Source organism: Limanda limanda, chromosome 2 (genome assembly GCF_963576545.1).
Source record: "Limanda limanda chromosome 2, fLimLim1.1, whole genome shotgun sequence".
NCBI classification, from domain to species: domain Eukaryota; kingdom Metazoa; phylum Chordata; class Actinopteri; order Pleuronectiformes; family Pleuronectidae; genus Limanda; species Limanda limanda.
The window spans coordinates 17240517-17255304 of NC_083637.1; the positions used below are offsets into that span (position 1 = coordinate 17240517).

General features: G+C 40.6%; 1 long non-coding RNA gene across 1 annotated transcript; it reads right to left on the minus strand.

Annotated features, from left to right (window-relative positions):
• Positions 1 to 8925: 8925 nt before the first annotated feature.
• LOC133022763 (uncharacterized) lies at positions 8926 to 9571 on the minus strand. Its single transcript, XR_009683026.1, has 3 exons — positions 9491 to 9571; positions 9278 to 9371; positions 8926 to 9186 (listed from the first exon to the last, which is right to left on the minus strand). It is a non-coding gene; the product is annotated as an uncharacterized LOC133022763 (long non-coding RNA).
• Between the last annotated feature and the right edge of the window lie 5217 nt (positions 9572 to 14788).

The window sequence follows — 14788 nt, forward strand, 5'->3', positions numbered from 1 at the left end:
GTAATGGTTTTCAAAACAGATGGTTTCCATCAATTTTCCACAGAGCAAAACACAATCATCTTTTACAGCAATCATGTCAATCTTACAAAATACAGGCATCTCACATGCTACCTCAGTGCATACAATGAAGTCACAACGGTATTCCGTACCATGATACTTTATCCATTTTGCAGAAAACACACTGGTTGACAAAATAGTTCCAAATTTTTCCGCTATTGCTGCTCCATGTTTTGACTCATAAAGTGTCACAATTTTTCCTGGACCTACAATTAATCTTTCTTTGCTAAAAGATTCATGATACATTGCCATATATCTTTGGTGCTTTTTGGCTAATGTTGTTGTTATGTTTTTAAAGCTTTTTAATTGCTGTTTGAAGAAATTATGTTTGGCTTCGTAACGCATACACCATGTGTGTAAAATTGGACCAATGTGCCTAATGCAGCTAGGATAATGTATCATAAAATGATGCTTTGGCAAGAGATTTCTTTCAGGAAATAATTGCTTGAACAGCCGATGATGATCAGTGATTAAATGTTTGAGGTATATGGTCATGCCTTCTGACAAGACTGGTGAGAATACAATGTTAACAATCTGAAGAAGCAAAAGTAGGAGATGCCAGTGTTTATCATCTGTCTCGATCAAATCACCAAAAAGCAAAGGCATATTGTTCAACAAACACCAAGCCTGTATGGCATTCAACCCCAAATCATTACTTTCATCCATCATTTTATCTGTTGGCAGAGGTGGACGGTTTCGCTGCTGACTGAAACCATAGTCATACGCATGTATTCTACCAGCCACTTGTTCAGCACTTAGGCAGTTGCCTTGGATGTATTTCAGAATCAGTTTCACCTCGAACTGCCCAACTCCCTCTAAAATATTGTGCATGATATCAACTGCAAAATTGTTGGCTGTGTTGAAATACTGAAGTGAATTCAACAGACAAACACGTTTGACACCATATACATGTGGCAACCTTGGATCTGTTTGTACAGTTTGACAGTGCTGTGCATGTGAATCAACAGTTCTTAAGACAACTTCCGGGTCATCTTCACAGAATACAGTTTGGAAAGAGTGTTTCTCAAGGAGACAGAAACGACAGCAATATCGCGCCCCAAATGACTCTACAAAGCCAAAGAGACCATGCAAACCAAGATTGTCCCCAGTGACCTGAACTACAGTACCATGAATAACATGTTCAAAAGTTGGAATTTGAAGTCCCTCTGTCTCAAGCACTTTCAGATCATTAATAAGTGGTTCCAGTATCAAATTAAAACTGTATCGCTTTATGTCCTGTGCATGAAATAGAGCACACAAATGAATATTAATCAAAGACGAATTAAAGATTGGGGGGTAATTTCTTAAAGTAAAATATATAGCACCTAATTTATGTAAACCCCTTTTTGGTCCCAAGACATTTGCAGTTTCGAAGTCGTCGTAAAAGAGCTGGATCTGCAAGGCATCTTTTTCTATAGAAAATAGGGGACTTTGGTTAAAATAGGTGGCATCTCTCAAGTCTGCATACACACCTTCCTTGGGAATATACCTGGGCTTGAACAAGTCTGCAGATTCTTTTTTTTGTAAAATACTCTTCAGTGTTTCCAAAATGGGAACATATGCAAACATGTCAGTTACAAGGACTTGGTCATATGTCCCAGTAGTTTTGTTTCTTCTACTGTCAAATCTTGTGCCAAGCACTTTTTGTACAGGCTCAACAAGTCCCCATTTCTCTCTTAGGTGTCTGCTTAGTTTTGCTTCTGTATTTAAAGGTGTGAATGGGTTTTCCAACATTTGGAAGGATTGCTCTATTTTGTTCCTATTTTCTGTATCCTGTGGAGACAAGCACTGTAAAGCTACATCTTTAGCCTGACTGTGAACCTCAAAAATCACTTCTTCCATTGATGAGACAAATCTCTTAACATTAGACTGACTTAATCCTGCTGCTTTGAGTTGTGCAATAGCTGTGGCACACATATCTAAAGGGCTGCTACTGGACCTTGTCAACGGGGTAGATGTTGAGCCTGTCTCTTCTACATTGGCTGTCACCTGCTCTCCTGCTTCACCAAGATCTGCTCTGCTTAAATTGACGTCATTATCAACTTGTTGGTCAATATTGTCAGTGTGTTTGGTGTTTAAATGTTTCCTAAACCCAGAAAAAGTTCCAAGCACACGGCCACATCCAGACTGAGCACATTTAAGGCGAAGATATTTTCCATCCAAGTAACCATGAACAACTCGTAAATGCCTAACAAGGGTATTTGTGCAAGTTAACTCAGTCTGACAAACAAAGCACTTCATGACAAACAGATCAATACTGTTCAAGTACTAATGAAGCATTCTAGCCCGAACTTCTGCGACGCGGGGACTCTCCTTCACTTTACCAACATCTATGTTGTACACAGTGGTCTGGATGAACGTGAACATGTTGTACAGCATGGGATTGTATGTGGTGGCAAAAACATAATGCGCCTTAAACATTTCGTCGAAAGCGCCAAGTGAGGAGGCTGACCTGCAACTGATGGCAGTTTTGTCAAGTATGATGAAGAACTGGTGGACTTGTTTCTTCCTTCGTCCTACAGCCAGGAGGTACGGTTGTGTGCTTGTTGTGATGGAATCGAGATGTTCCTGGATGTTGGTTCCTGTCTGAGAAAACAAAAACACAAAACACAAGGCGAGACTATTACAATTCCATGGTTGTGATATTACACAGACACACACAAAACAGCTTCCATGTGTTTGTACAGTTTTTAAATGTGTATAAGTGATTATGACCTGCAAAACTGAAGCTCCCTCAGTCAAACATAATTGAATAAAACATATTATAAAATTAGGAGAATATAAAAACCTTCTTGAAGACCACAAGATGCTTCTCTGCTTGGGAAGCAGACACCTTTCCAGGTCTTTTACGACCCTGGGCAGTGGGGGGAATCAGGTGTAACAGCAGCAAAATCGATGAGAGGTCACTGTCCCAACCTGTAACAAGACAAATTTGATGTTAAGTGGACCATCAGTTGAAGTTGTATGAGGTAGTGAGTGAGTGAATTAGCAATTATGTGATTGATAATTTTGAAATGTGTATTGATGAGTTTAGTGGTCGTTTAGCTCGGTAAGTTGTCACTATTTTGTTATGTTATTCTCTGCCTTAAGGGCACCAATACCTTTATGTGGCTGTGAGGTTATTAAATGTTCCTCATCACTGTATGTTCACAGGACATTATTACACTGCTAATTATTGCTACTTGGCATACTGAGTGTATACAGCATAACACACCAGTAAAACCTTAACACTGACATGGGTTACAGTGAAGCAGACATAACAAATGCAGCCAGTGAAATGAGGCAAAAGTCATACTGACCACTGTCGTAATCCACTTCAGACCCATCCTCACAAGTATCAGCTGCCAGGAGAAGATCTTCAAGCTCACTGGTGGATGGAAGCTTTCTGCATTGCTGGATGACCTTTTTCTTGAACGTGGTCGTCCATTTCTCAAGAAACTTGCCAGAGACATCCTCTCCAAACATCATAACAAAATCTTGTTCCACCTAGGGGAAGGAAAATTAAGAACTTAAAGATTTCACAGCCAGATGAATTGTTACTGTCACTAAAATGCACACATACTTTCTTTTTAAAACATAATTGTGAAATTGTCAAAACAATGAAAAAAAATTACCAAGCCTTTGACGTCTTTGAAACGTGGAAAGACAGACAGTACATCGCTTGACTGCTGTGGCTCGAGAACCATGTTGCGGCGGAAGTCAAACGTCAGCTTCATCTTCTTCTTGATTGTGTCCTCATCAGCTGAATGTCTCATCAGTGCGATTGCTTCCTTACACCCATCTTCACTCAGGACAGTCTCTGGAACACACTGGGGCTCTCGTCTGGCAGCTGGTCCTCCAGGCCCATCTTCCCAAGATGTTCCTTCAGATGATGCTACACAACATGGAAAAAAACACCATACTTTGACAACCATATAAACGTACAGGCAAGAAAAACAAACAAGAACAAAAACAATGTTTCAAATCTTCTTCTACTTTTATTATTATTATTGTTAGAGCGTTACCTCCATATGATGATCGCCTGTCTCTAGCAGTGGATCTCTGAATAGTTTTGATCCTCCAGGCCAAGTACCCTGATCCACTCTCGCCATCATAATAATGGTCCTTGAAGGGTGAAAGGATAACAAAAACAGACACTCAATTAATGAGATTTTTTTTTAAGTTAAGGTGCTTCCAATTTTGTACGCAACAAAAAAAGTGTCATTTTGGACATGAATCCTCCATTCCTGCCTCTCACAATTGGGGATTGGGGACTGGGGGTAAGAAAGCCATAGTTCCACAACTGCAACTGGAAAAGCCTCATGTATGCAGAGCAATTAAATCAATTTTTTCTAATCAAAAAGTACCTTTGAAAGTGTGCTCTGGTAGCAATCAAAATATTTAATCTTTTAACATTATCACAGAGATTATATGTGACTTACATAACCGGTCCTGGAGAATGGATCACTGAGGTAGGGGAATAAGTTCACAATGCCCCTGGCATACATTTCTTTCACCTGTCTCGGTGGTGATATACTGCAAGATTTAAAAAAAGTACAGATTTGTTAAATGCACATTTAACAAAGACTTGAACTTGATCTAAAAGCTTCACCAACTAACATAAAAACTATTTACAAATTACCCATTCTTCTCCGTCATGTCAGCTGCCAGTATGTTCACCATTTTCCTCCTGGTTTCATCTGTCAGGGACTTGCTTCGATTATACTCATTCATTATGCGTTCCCCACCAGGTTTCTTGGTAAGAGTGGATTCCACCAACTTCAAACAAAGAGAAAAACAATTCCACATGTCTTAAAAACAAGTGGTTATTTTTTTATGGCCTTGGCGGCCTTAATATAATCCCTGTTCTGCTCTGTTTGTGTGTTAATTCTTACGTTCTTGGCTTCTGTGTCCAGCCTCTGCCGTTTAGGACTTTCTGAGAGGATGATTGTGTCGTGAGAATCAGACGATTCAAGGGATGTAGACAGCTCAGGAGATGGTACCATGGAGACAGTTTCTTGACACAAGAGAAGCAGAAGGAAGGAAAATATTAACCACAAGGAACTAGCATGTACATTGAAAACTGAAAAATAAATTACATATTTAACTGAGACATACCAGTTTCATATGTGATGGTTAGCACTCCAGCTGAGGGATCCTTAACTACGTCCTCAAATACGTCGTCATCCAACTCAGTCCCAGAACTGTCAAAAACTTTCACACCTTCTGTCACAGCTGGCACACCAAACTTTGCAAATGCTACAGGAAAAGACAAATACTTGTATGTGTTCATGATGGTCAAACATTCACGTCCAATGAATCTGGAACATTAGTCTACTTTTTTTTAACAAACATGAATAAATTAATGTGTATAATAAAAGTATTTGTAGTATTATAACTTTTTTTTTAGCAAAGAATTCAAAGTTTCTCAATGTCAATAGAGATGGTAACATTTGTACAGAAAGTTACTATCACATTTAGCACCATAAAGCTTCCAGTGCAATGTTTGAGTCTAATGTCAATTTCTTACCTGCAATCAAGAACTCTTTGAGATCTGGCTCCGTTATTCTAACAAATTTTTGGACATCACCAAGCCTGGCTTTAATCAACATGGTTCCTGCAGCACACAATTCCTCATTGTCAGAATCTTATATGCTTATCATGATAACAAAAACACAAATTTAACAGCAAGTGCGTGGTTTTCAACAGAGCCCTGCAGTAAGACTAACGTTAACTTTTATTGTTCAATTTGAAAATAAAATGTGTAGCTTGTTTCAGGCCACCAAACAGCAGATAAAGGATCAGCTATTTACAGAATTGACAAGCACCACTTCCATTTTTACTTCATAATAAAACACCCGAGTCCAGGGCTGTACTGTTTTTTAGCACAGGACCAGAGAGTCGTAGCACACCCTAAAAATGAATGAATGTTACATCTTTGTATGAATGGATAACAGACAGACACACACATGCAGAGACAGACACAGACAGACAGAGACATAGACACAGACAGACACACACATACACACATACATACATACACAAAGAGGGAGAGACACACACGCAGACAGACACACACACACACACATACACATACATACACATACATACACAGAGAGGGAGAGACACACACGCAGACAGAGACAGACAGACACACACACATACATACGCAGAGAGGGAGAGACACACACATACAGAGACAGACAGACACACACACACACACATACACAAAGAGGGAGAGACACACACGCAGACAGAGACAGACACACACACACAAATACATACACAAAGAGGGAGAGACACACACGCAGACAGAGACAGACACACACACACACACATACACAAAGAGGGAGACACACACGCAGACAGAGACAGACAGACAGACTGCTCCCACTCAGCGTTGTAGCTGTATCTATACGTTTACATTTTTGTCGTTGGCGCTTTTTCGGTCGGTGTTGGTGGGTCCTCGTTCGCTTCATTTACGTTGTTGTCTGTGTCGTGTCTTTCGTTCGTTTTGTGTTCTCAACGCGAACAGGTTGAAAAAAACTCTTTTTAAGACCCCGCGGGAACCCTGTGTTAATTACTAGGGATGAGCGAGTACAGCATTATCTGTATCTGTATCTGTATCTGTTAACCATATGAATTATCCGTATCCGTACTCTGAGTGGGCGGGGCCTAACCCGGAAGTGGGTGTGATTTAACCCGGAAGTGGGCTGGTTCAACATAACTTTCTTTTTTAACTTTGAAATTTTTTTATGATTTTTTTATTTTTATTTTTTTTAAATGTATTTCCACACCAGGTGTGTGTGTGTGTGTGTGTGCGCGTGTGCGTGTGTGTGTGTGTGAGTGAGATGCGAGGGACGTTCACTGTCTCCCGGAGAAATGAACACTCTGTGTTTTTAGTATAGAAATACGTGAATTATATTCGTTCACAAGTCATACAGACTGGTTTTGTTATTTTAACTTTACATTAACACTTAAAGTTTAGTGCTGTGTAATTGTTTGCCGTGATAATTAAATGCCAGTGTGATAATAGATGACAATTTCAAACCATACAAACTGTCATGTTGTACTGTATTTAATAGAGGTTTACTTTACTGTAAAGTAAGTGTAAATGTAAAGTGAAAATAACAAAACCAGTCATTATGACTTGTGAACAAATATAATTCACATCTTTCTATACTAAAAACACAGAGTGATCATTTCTCCGGGAGACAGTGAACGTCCCTCGCATCTCCAGCGCTCCTCTACGGAGCCAATGCAGGTCTCGTGAAAAATGATCCAAAGACTCGTACCCGAAGACCCAGTCGGTAAATGAACGAATCATTTCTGCTTCCTTGACTGAGCCTATGGAACAGTCCCGATGCGCAGTGAACCTGAGTGACTGAGAGACAGAGAGCTGTTCTGTGAGTGAGTGAGCAGAGCCGTGTGTGACGGGCGGAGCGGTGTGACGCTGTGTGAGGATTTTCATTCAGTCCGAGCACAGATAATGACTCCGATTACTCGTCTAAAACTCGTACTCGGCAAAAGTGCTTTATCCGTACCGGATACTCGTTTCAGCCGAGTATCCGGCTCATCCCTATTAATTACCTTTTGCGGACATGGTCAAGTTGGACACGAGCGCATTTTAAGCTAGGTATTCACTCGGTCCCGTTAGCCGTTTTTAGTTCGGTGTTAAGATACAAAACCCGATCAAATACGGGGGCGAGCAACACAATGTTCTTCATAAACACAATTTCTGTTGAAATGTCAACATAAAAAGTGGGTTAATATATGAAAATAAGAAACTTACCGCGGCCGCTCGACGGGGAGAACATGGCGGTTGGAAAAATCTTGACGGTTGATCTCATCGGTTTGAAGGATGACGAGGTGGGCGGGGCTTTACAGAGTCAAATCGACACGGCGCCTTGTAACTCTGCAAATTAACACCAACACTAGGGGGCATTCTACTCAATCTGTTGTTGTAATAACTCTGAAAGAGTCAATGAACTTTGACACTGCACATTTAACACTGCGAAATTTACTGTGTGGGTTTAACAGACCAGAACTTCTCTGACTCAAAGTCACGTCTCCATGTTGTCACTTGTCTATGTATCAGGCTCGGATCGACGCTGCTCAAATTGTGTTTACACTTGCCACACACTTGTGACTGAACTTTTGTAGCCTACACAGCAAAATCTGTAGTGTTGTTGTTTCAGTGTTAATATTTTTGAGTTGGTGGGTGTCGATTTTGGAGTTGTTTTAACACCACTAGTGTCAAAAAAGCTCTGCGAGCGTTGTCAAACAAGCGAGTTTAATGTTAACACCTGTGACTGAGTTAGATTCACTTCACTAGACGAAAAGCAGTATTATTGTCACAGTGAACCTCTACGGACAGGCCTAATCCCCTGCTGTAACCAACTGTTTCCATGATGTTACCTCGGCGTTCGCCAGTGAAGACAAGGTGGGTCTATCGGCGTTTGCGGACCTTAAGGGGGATTTGGAGAACAAAGGAGAGAGCCGCGGGGGGGCTCGCTGAGCCTCGCGGACCGATCGCGACGTGTGATCTAATTAGCATATGAATCGGAGTCCAGCCGCTGGCTAGAACCTCTCTCTACTCACCATTGGAGGAAACCACAGACCCTTGAAACTAATGTCACTCGTGATTGGCTGGTAGAAGTGTTGCTATTGGTCACCTTATGGGTCATTGCAGTGCACACGTGGGGTCACAGCATTCCGCACGTGGGGTAAGCCCCTCCCACACAATATTTATAATAAAAATGTATATATTAATATTTATTATTATTTATAAGTAAGCCTTTACCAAAAGCACTGCAGTTAATTAAAACTAAACATTCATGTGATGCTATAGGTGAACATATTGTACAGGGAACAAATGTGAACAAGGTATATGTGGAGTGAAAGCTTTATTTACATACAGCAAAAATATTGTACAAAAACTCAGATGAGGCTTGAAATGTTTCTCTGCAGCCTCTGGGTCATGACTTCTTTGTGGGACTCTGTCTGAATCTTCTCCAGTGTGTAGACGGTTGTGGTGTGTAGCTGTGAGATCCAGTGTAGCTTCCAGTCTTATATGAAGTGTGGGACACAGGTCGGTGGGCTCCTGGCTGTGGAAGGATGGATCCATGTCATCTGTCCCGCTTCAATCAGCTGTAAACACATTCAGTAAAATTAGCACAGTTCAATGACAACATACACCTTTACATGTAACTGGAAAATTATTTAATGAATATAACCTTACCCTCTTTCTTCTCCGACAACTCCTCAATGCTGATGTAAGGTCTGGTCGGATCATACTGGCTCATAGTGTGTCTTTGTACGTCATGGACAGGCAGCTGGAAAACAACACATGTAACATGACTTTATTATTAATAAACGGAAATAGCCGCGCTGCATCACCATTGGAAGATCCACAGCAAAAAAACATCAAAACAATTCATAAACAGTTACTTACATTCAATGGCTTAATTTTCTGCACTTTAAATCCGGACTTTCAGCGTCTCAGCCTAACGCCTCTTTGTTTGTGTGGGGGGGGCTGAGGCTGTGAAAACATACAGAAAAAAGTCACGTTGATGAAAAAACTTAACGAGAACAAACTGTTACATCTAAGTAATTCATACATATTTACACATGCACTAGATCTGCTCCAGCACTCGATGCTGTATTCGTATTTTAGCAACTTTCTCGCTATCCCAAAGAGTGGCGGACATGCTTTCAGATGTACCAGTTAGCTTAGTGGTTAGCATGGCGTCTCTAGCTTAGCTCTCACCGTAACTCAGGGACTGTGCGCCCGTCTTCTCCGCCTCGACTCGTCCACACCGGCCCCGCGGCTCTGCTTCCCACGCACTCATCTTCTCCTCCAGGGAACAGCGTCGTGTCGACTTCAGCAAGTTATTTACCCCGAGAACAGAGTCACTCGTACGGGACAAGCTAAACACGACCCGCTTCCTTTCTGCGGGACACTCGACGCTGCTGCACGGCGTTTACGAGGCTCTGATTGGACGAGTCCATCGAGTCCAATGACGCGAGCGGGTGACGTGAGCAGCGGTTACTTCATATAGGATGAGTATGTGACTGAGGCCAGGTTTATTTTTTGTGGTGTTTGTACATTTACACCCATGATTCACGCTGTTCTGTGTTCGTAACCTTATAGTTGAATGCACTTATTGTAAGTCGCTTTGGATAAAAGTGTTGACTGTTTTAATGGAATACTGAGAAAGTTTAATAACAACAATTAGACAATTGAAGTTCAAATTATGAAGGAATTTAAGCTCTATATTGTGTCTTCTTTATATTTAAAATAATAATCAAACTGAGTGGAGATGTATGTTGTAGCCAAACAGCCGGCTGCTGTGTTTTGTCACTGTGCAGTCCATGGGGGATTAAATATTACACTGAAAAAATAAATCATTAAATCAATGAATGTTTCATAGCAATTTTGAAAGTAGTGGTGAAAAGGTACCATTTATAATTCATGGAACAGCTTAGTTTGCCATTGACATGTGAATTCAATGCCAGTATTTTGGGAGGACAGATATTCTTATGGAAAGCCAGTAGAAGTTTGGAGCTTACAGGACACAGATGATCAAACCCAGCACCATTTCTTTGCTGGTAGAGGTGTGGTTAACAAATCCTCTGTGCATTTAACCAGCACAATTGAAAAAGTGACTGTAATCATGCCACTCTGTACAGTTGTTGAGATTTAGGATTGTTTTGGATGACAATAAAAATTTGAAATAAAGTGCATTGTTTCATTTCTTTTGACTGCATTGACCTCTGTTCGTAGTATACAATATAATTCATTATAGTACACTAACTTACTTAAGAACAATTTAAAATTTCAGGTTTAATATTTATTTTAAGCCTGGTTTACTCAGCCAGATAGTTTGTTGGTGCCTCTTACACATTGGTGTTATCTGCTCTCAGGGAAACTGATTTGCATTTGTGAAGCTCAGAGCATTGTCATTTGCATGTGAAAGCGTCCTCTAGGAGTTCGAGCAGGGGGGGTCAAATCTCAACAGCTCACAGGCTTGACAACTGCAGGAACCCTGAGCGTTTCCTTTGCTGCCTGCAGATACGTGTGAAAGTCGTTAACCGAAGGATGTGCCAACACTTCTCTGCGACACAGATTGACACAAACGCTTCTTTTCATGCAGTGCTTCAGGGGGAGTTGATCATAAAATATGGGAGGAGCTTCACCACAAATCTCTGCACCAAACCATAACAAAATTCCTCGGCTCTCTTTATCAAGACAGGTGTGAGACTGACCCTCGGTCTCATTTTAGTGTTAAAAATACACTTTAATGAGTCATAAAATAACACTATGTATGTTAAAAATTAACACTCACAGTGAAAGGGAATAACACAATTTAGAGTTAAAGGTGCACTTATGTGGTGTCATAAAATAACACCAAGGGTGTCAAATATTTATCACTGTTAAAGAGTTCAAATATTAACACTTTTCAAAGTGTAATTTTAACTCAGAATCCGTGAGGATTATATAGACTCAGAAAAAGTGTTAAATTTAACACTCTGTGAGTTGAATTAACACTCCCGATTTTGCTTTGTATGCATGCGCTGAAGCAGCGTTTGACACACTCCAGTAAGGAGGGTCATTAATCAAAGATTTGTTGAAAAAACAGTTCAATATGCCGGTTTGCTTAGATGGAACTCTGAAAAGTGTGAAAACATTAAATAATCTTCCTTATTTTACATTTATTTAAATTACATGCCTTATTGGAGATTATTGGCACCTGGAAACTTTGGCTCAGTTGTCATCTGAAAAAATGAAAAAATCACATGTACATAAGTATTCATAGCCTTTGCCATGACACTCAGAAGTCTGGAACCACCAGGACTCTTCCTAGAGCTGGCCTTGCGGCCAAACTGAGTGATTGGGGGAGAAGGGCCTTAGTCAGGGAGGTGACCAAGAACCCGATGGTCACTCTGACAGACCTCCAGCGTCGCACTGTGAAGAGGGGAGAACCTTCCAGAAGGCAAACCATCTCTGCAGAACTCCACCAATCAGTCCTGTATGGTAGAGTGGCCAAATTGAAGCCACTCCTCAGTAAAAGGCACATGAAAGCCAGCCTGGAGTTTGCCAAAAAGCACCTGAAGGACTCTCAGACCATGATAAACCAAATTCTCTGGTCTGATGAAACAAATATTGAACTCTTTGGCCTGAATGCCAAGCATCATGTCTGGAGGAAACCAGGCACCGCTCATCACCTGGCCAATACCATCCCTACAGTGAAGCATAGTGGTGGTAGCATCATGCTGTGGGGATGTTTTTCAGCAGCAGGAACTGGGAGAATATTGAGAATCGAGGGAAAGATGAATGCAGCAATGTACAGAGACATCCTTAATGAAAACCTGCTCCAGGGCACTCCGGACCTCAGACTCGGGGGGGAAGGTTCATCTTCCAACAGGACAACGACCCTTAGCACACAGCCAAGATAACAAAGGAGTGTCTTGGGGACAACTCTGTGAATGTCCTTGAAGTGGCCCAGCTAGAGCCCAAACTTGAACCCTATTGATCATCTCTGGAGAGATCTGATAAATGGCTGTGCACCGACGCTCCCCATTCAACCTGATGGAGCTTGAGAGGTCCTGCAAAGAAGAACAGGAGAAACTGCCCAAAAATATGCTTGCCAAGCTTGTAACATCATACTCAAAAAGACTTGAGGCTGTTATTGCTGCCAAAGGTGCTTCAACAAAGGCTGTGAATACTTATGTACATGTTAGAATTTTGAGGAAAAAAATGAATTGAATCCATTTTGGAATAAGGCTGTAACATAACAAAATGTGGAAAAACTGCAGAAAGTGTTGCAACCATTTGTTTGTGACATATCGATCGCAAACGACCGGTTGGCGACCGCTGTTCTACAAAAATAGTTGTACAGTAATGTTTCTTTTATTGTTAAAAGATGTTATATTTACAACAATATTGACAGAAATGCTACTTTTATTGATAATTTTATATCTTATATGAAGTTACGTTACCCTATTTGTTAGACAGTTTTTAGCGAAAGTTATCTCTAAACTAACTCTGTACAATGTTACTGTGGAACTAGCTACATTTTTCGTGTGGCAGCTTTATTATGCTCAGGTTTCTTCCTTTGAATAAGACATCTCTACCTTCAGCACACAGACACACAGGGGCGTATCTTTCATTTTACTGTCGGGGGATAGGATAAACAGAGAAGTTTCTCAAGATCAATTCCAGGAGGGGACACCAAAGGGGACCAACAAACGAGGTACAGCAGTGCGGGAGAGAATATAGGCCTGAGGTAATCATAGACGAGGCATTCTTCTCTATAATTAGACTTTGCCCAGTGTCCTTACACCAGAGAGGACACTAAAGTATCTCGTTTTGACACGACTCCTGGACTATATTGAAAGCCTGACTTTTCAGTGCATGTTAACAGAGCAGACTATTATAAATATAAAGTTTACCCTCCATTCATTTGACAACGTATTCATCCTGTACTACTCATTCACCTCCTACACCCCTTTTATATTTCAGATCTAGCAACAGAGCTATAAATCCAGCAAGACGTGAAAAATCCAAATTGGACATTTGTAATGCAAATGGTAGAAGTACTGACTTACCACAGTCTGCACTATAGGCATATGTAAATCCATAGGCATATGTTGAGCAGCCATAGATCAGTGTTTATCTCTTACCTGTTTTGAGAAAGTTAAATCTGAGCCACCAGTAATCTGATTACAGTTTTTAATTCAATTATATTGAAACTAAGGTTGTATAAATACAACTGAAAGTAGGAGCAGGCTGATTGAAACAGTCATTGTTGTGATGTGAAAGTCAAGCAGCAGCACTCTAAAGTCGGAAACAAGAAATGATAAGGATGTGGTTCATTCACCTCAGAAGTTCTCATAGTTCTCACTAATTGCTTGATCAACATCAGCAGATGCATAATGTAGCACAATCTGGACAGACCTGGTGGCTGATTATGTCACTGGCATCTAAGCAAAAGAGACATTTTGTCATTACTTTCAATATTTGACACACAATGTGATTATGAGTTTGTTGATATACCTATTTTACAGAGAGGAGCTTGTTTACACCAAATCAATTCCCTCTCATAGTCTGTCTAACCTGTCAGCATGTCTGCGCCCTCTAAATCATTCATAATCTAGTAACTGAATCAGTATAATGGATGGTGTTTGTGTGTGTCTGTGACTGATAGGAAATGCGACGTTATTTAACGAAGAACGCTGTTTTGGCAGTGCTCCTACTAGCTGGGGGATTGTACCTCATGAGCCACTCAAGTTTTCTCATAGATGTAAGTACAAACACACACACACATACATACACACACACACACACACACACACACACACACACACACACACACACACACACACACACACATACACACACACATGTTGTCGCAGGCCACTTTTGGCCAGTTACATGTATTACATGTACTACTTTCCGGGGACTGACCTTAAGCTCTGACCCACAAATAATTTTTTCCGCTTGACTTTTATTCCCACGTAACTGGTCTGTATTCTGAAATCCATCCCAAAGATGTTCTCTCTTTCTCTAACACACACACACAGCGGATAACATTTATATTAATTGATATTATTTTGAATGTACATATTTTAGAGATGAGATGCACATTTACATTTATGCTGCTTGCAATGTTGATACAAACCTGAAAGTGGGTCTTTAAAAGAAAACATCATTCAAACTGTATTTACACTGCTCATTGATTTAGCAGTA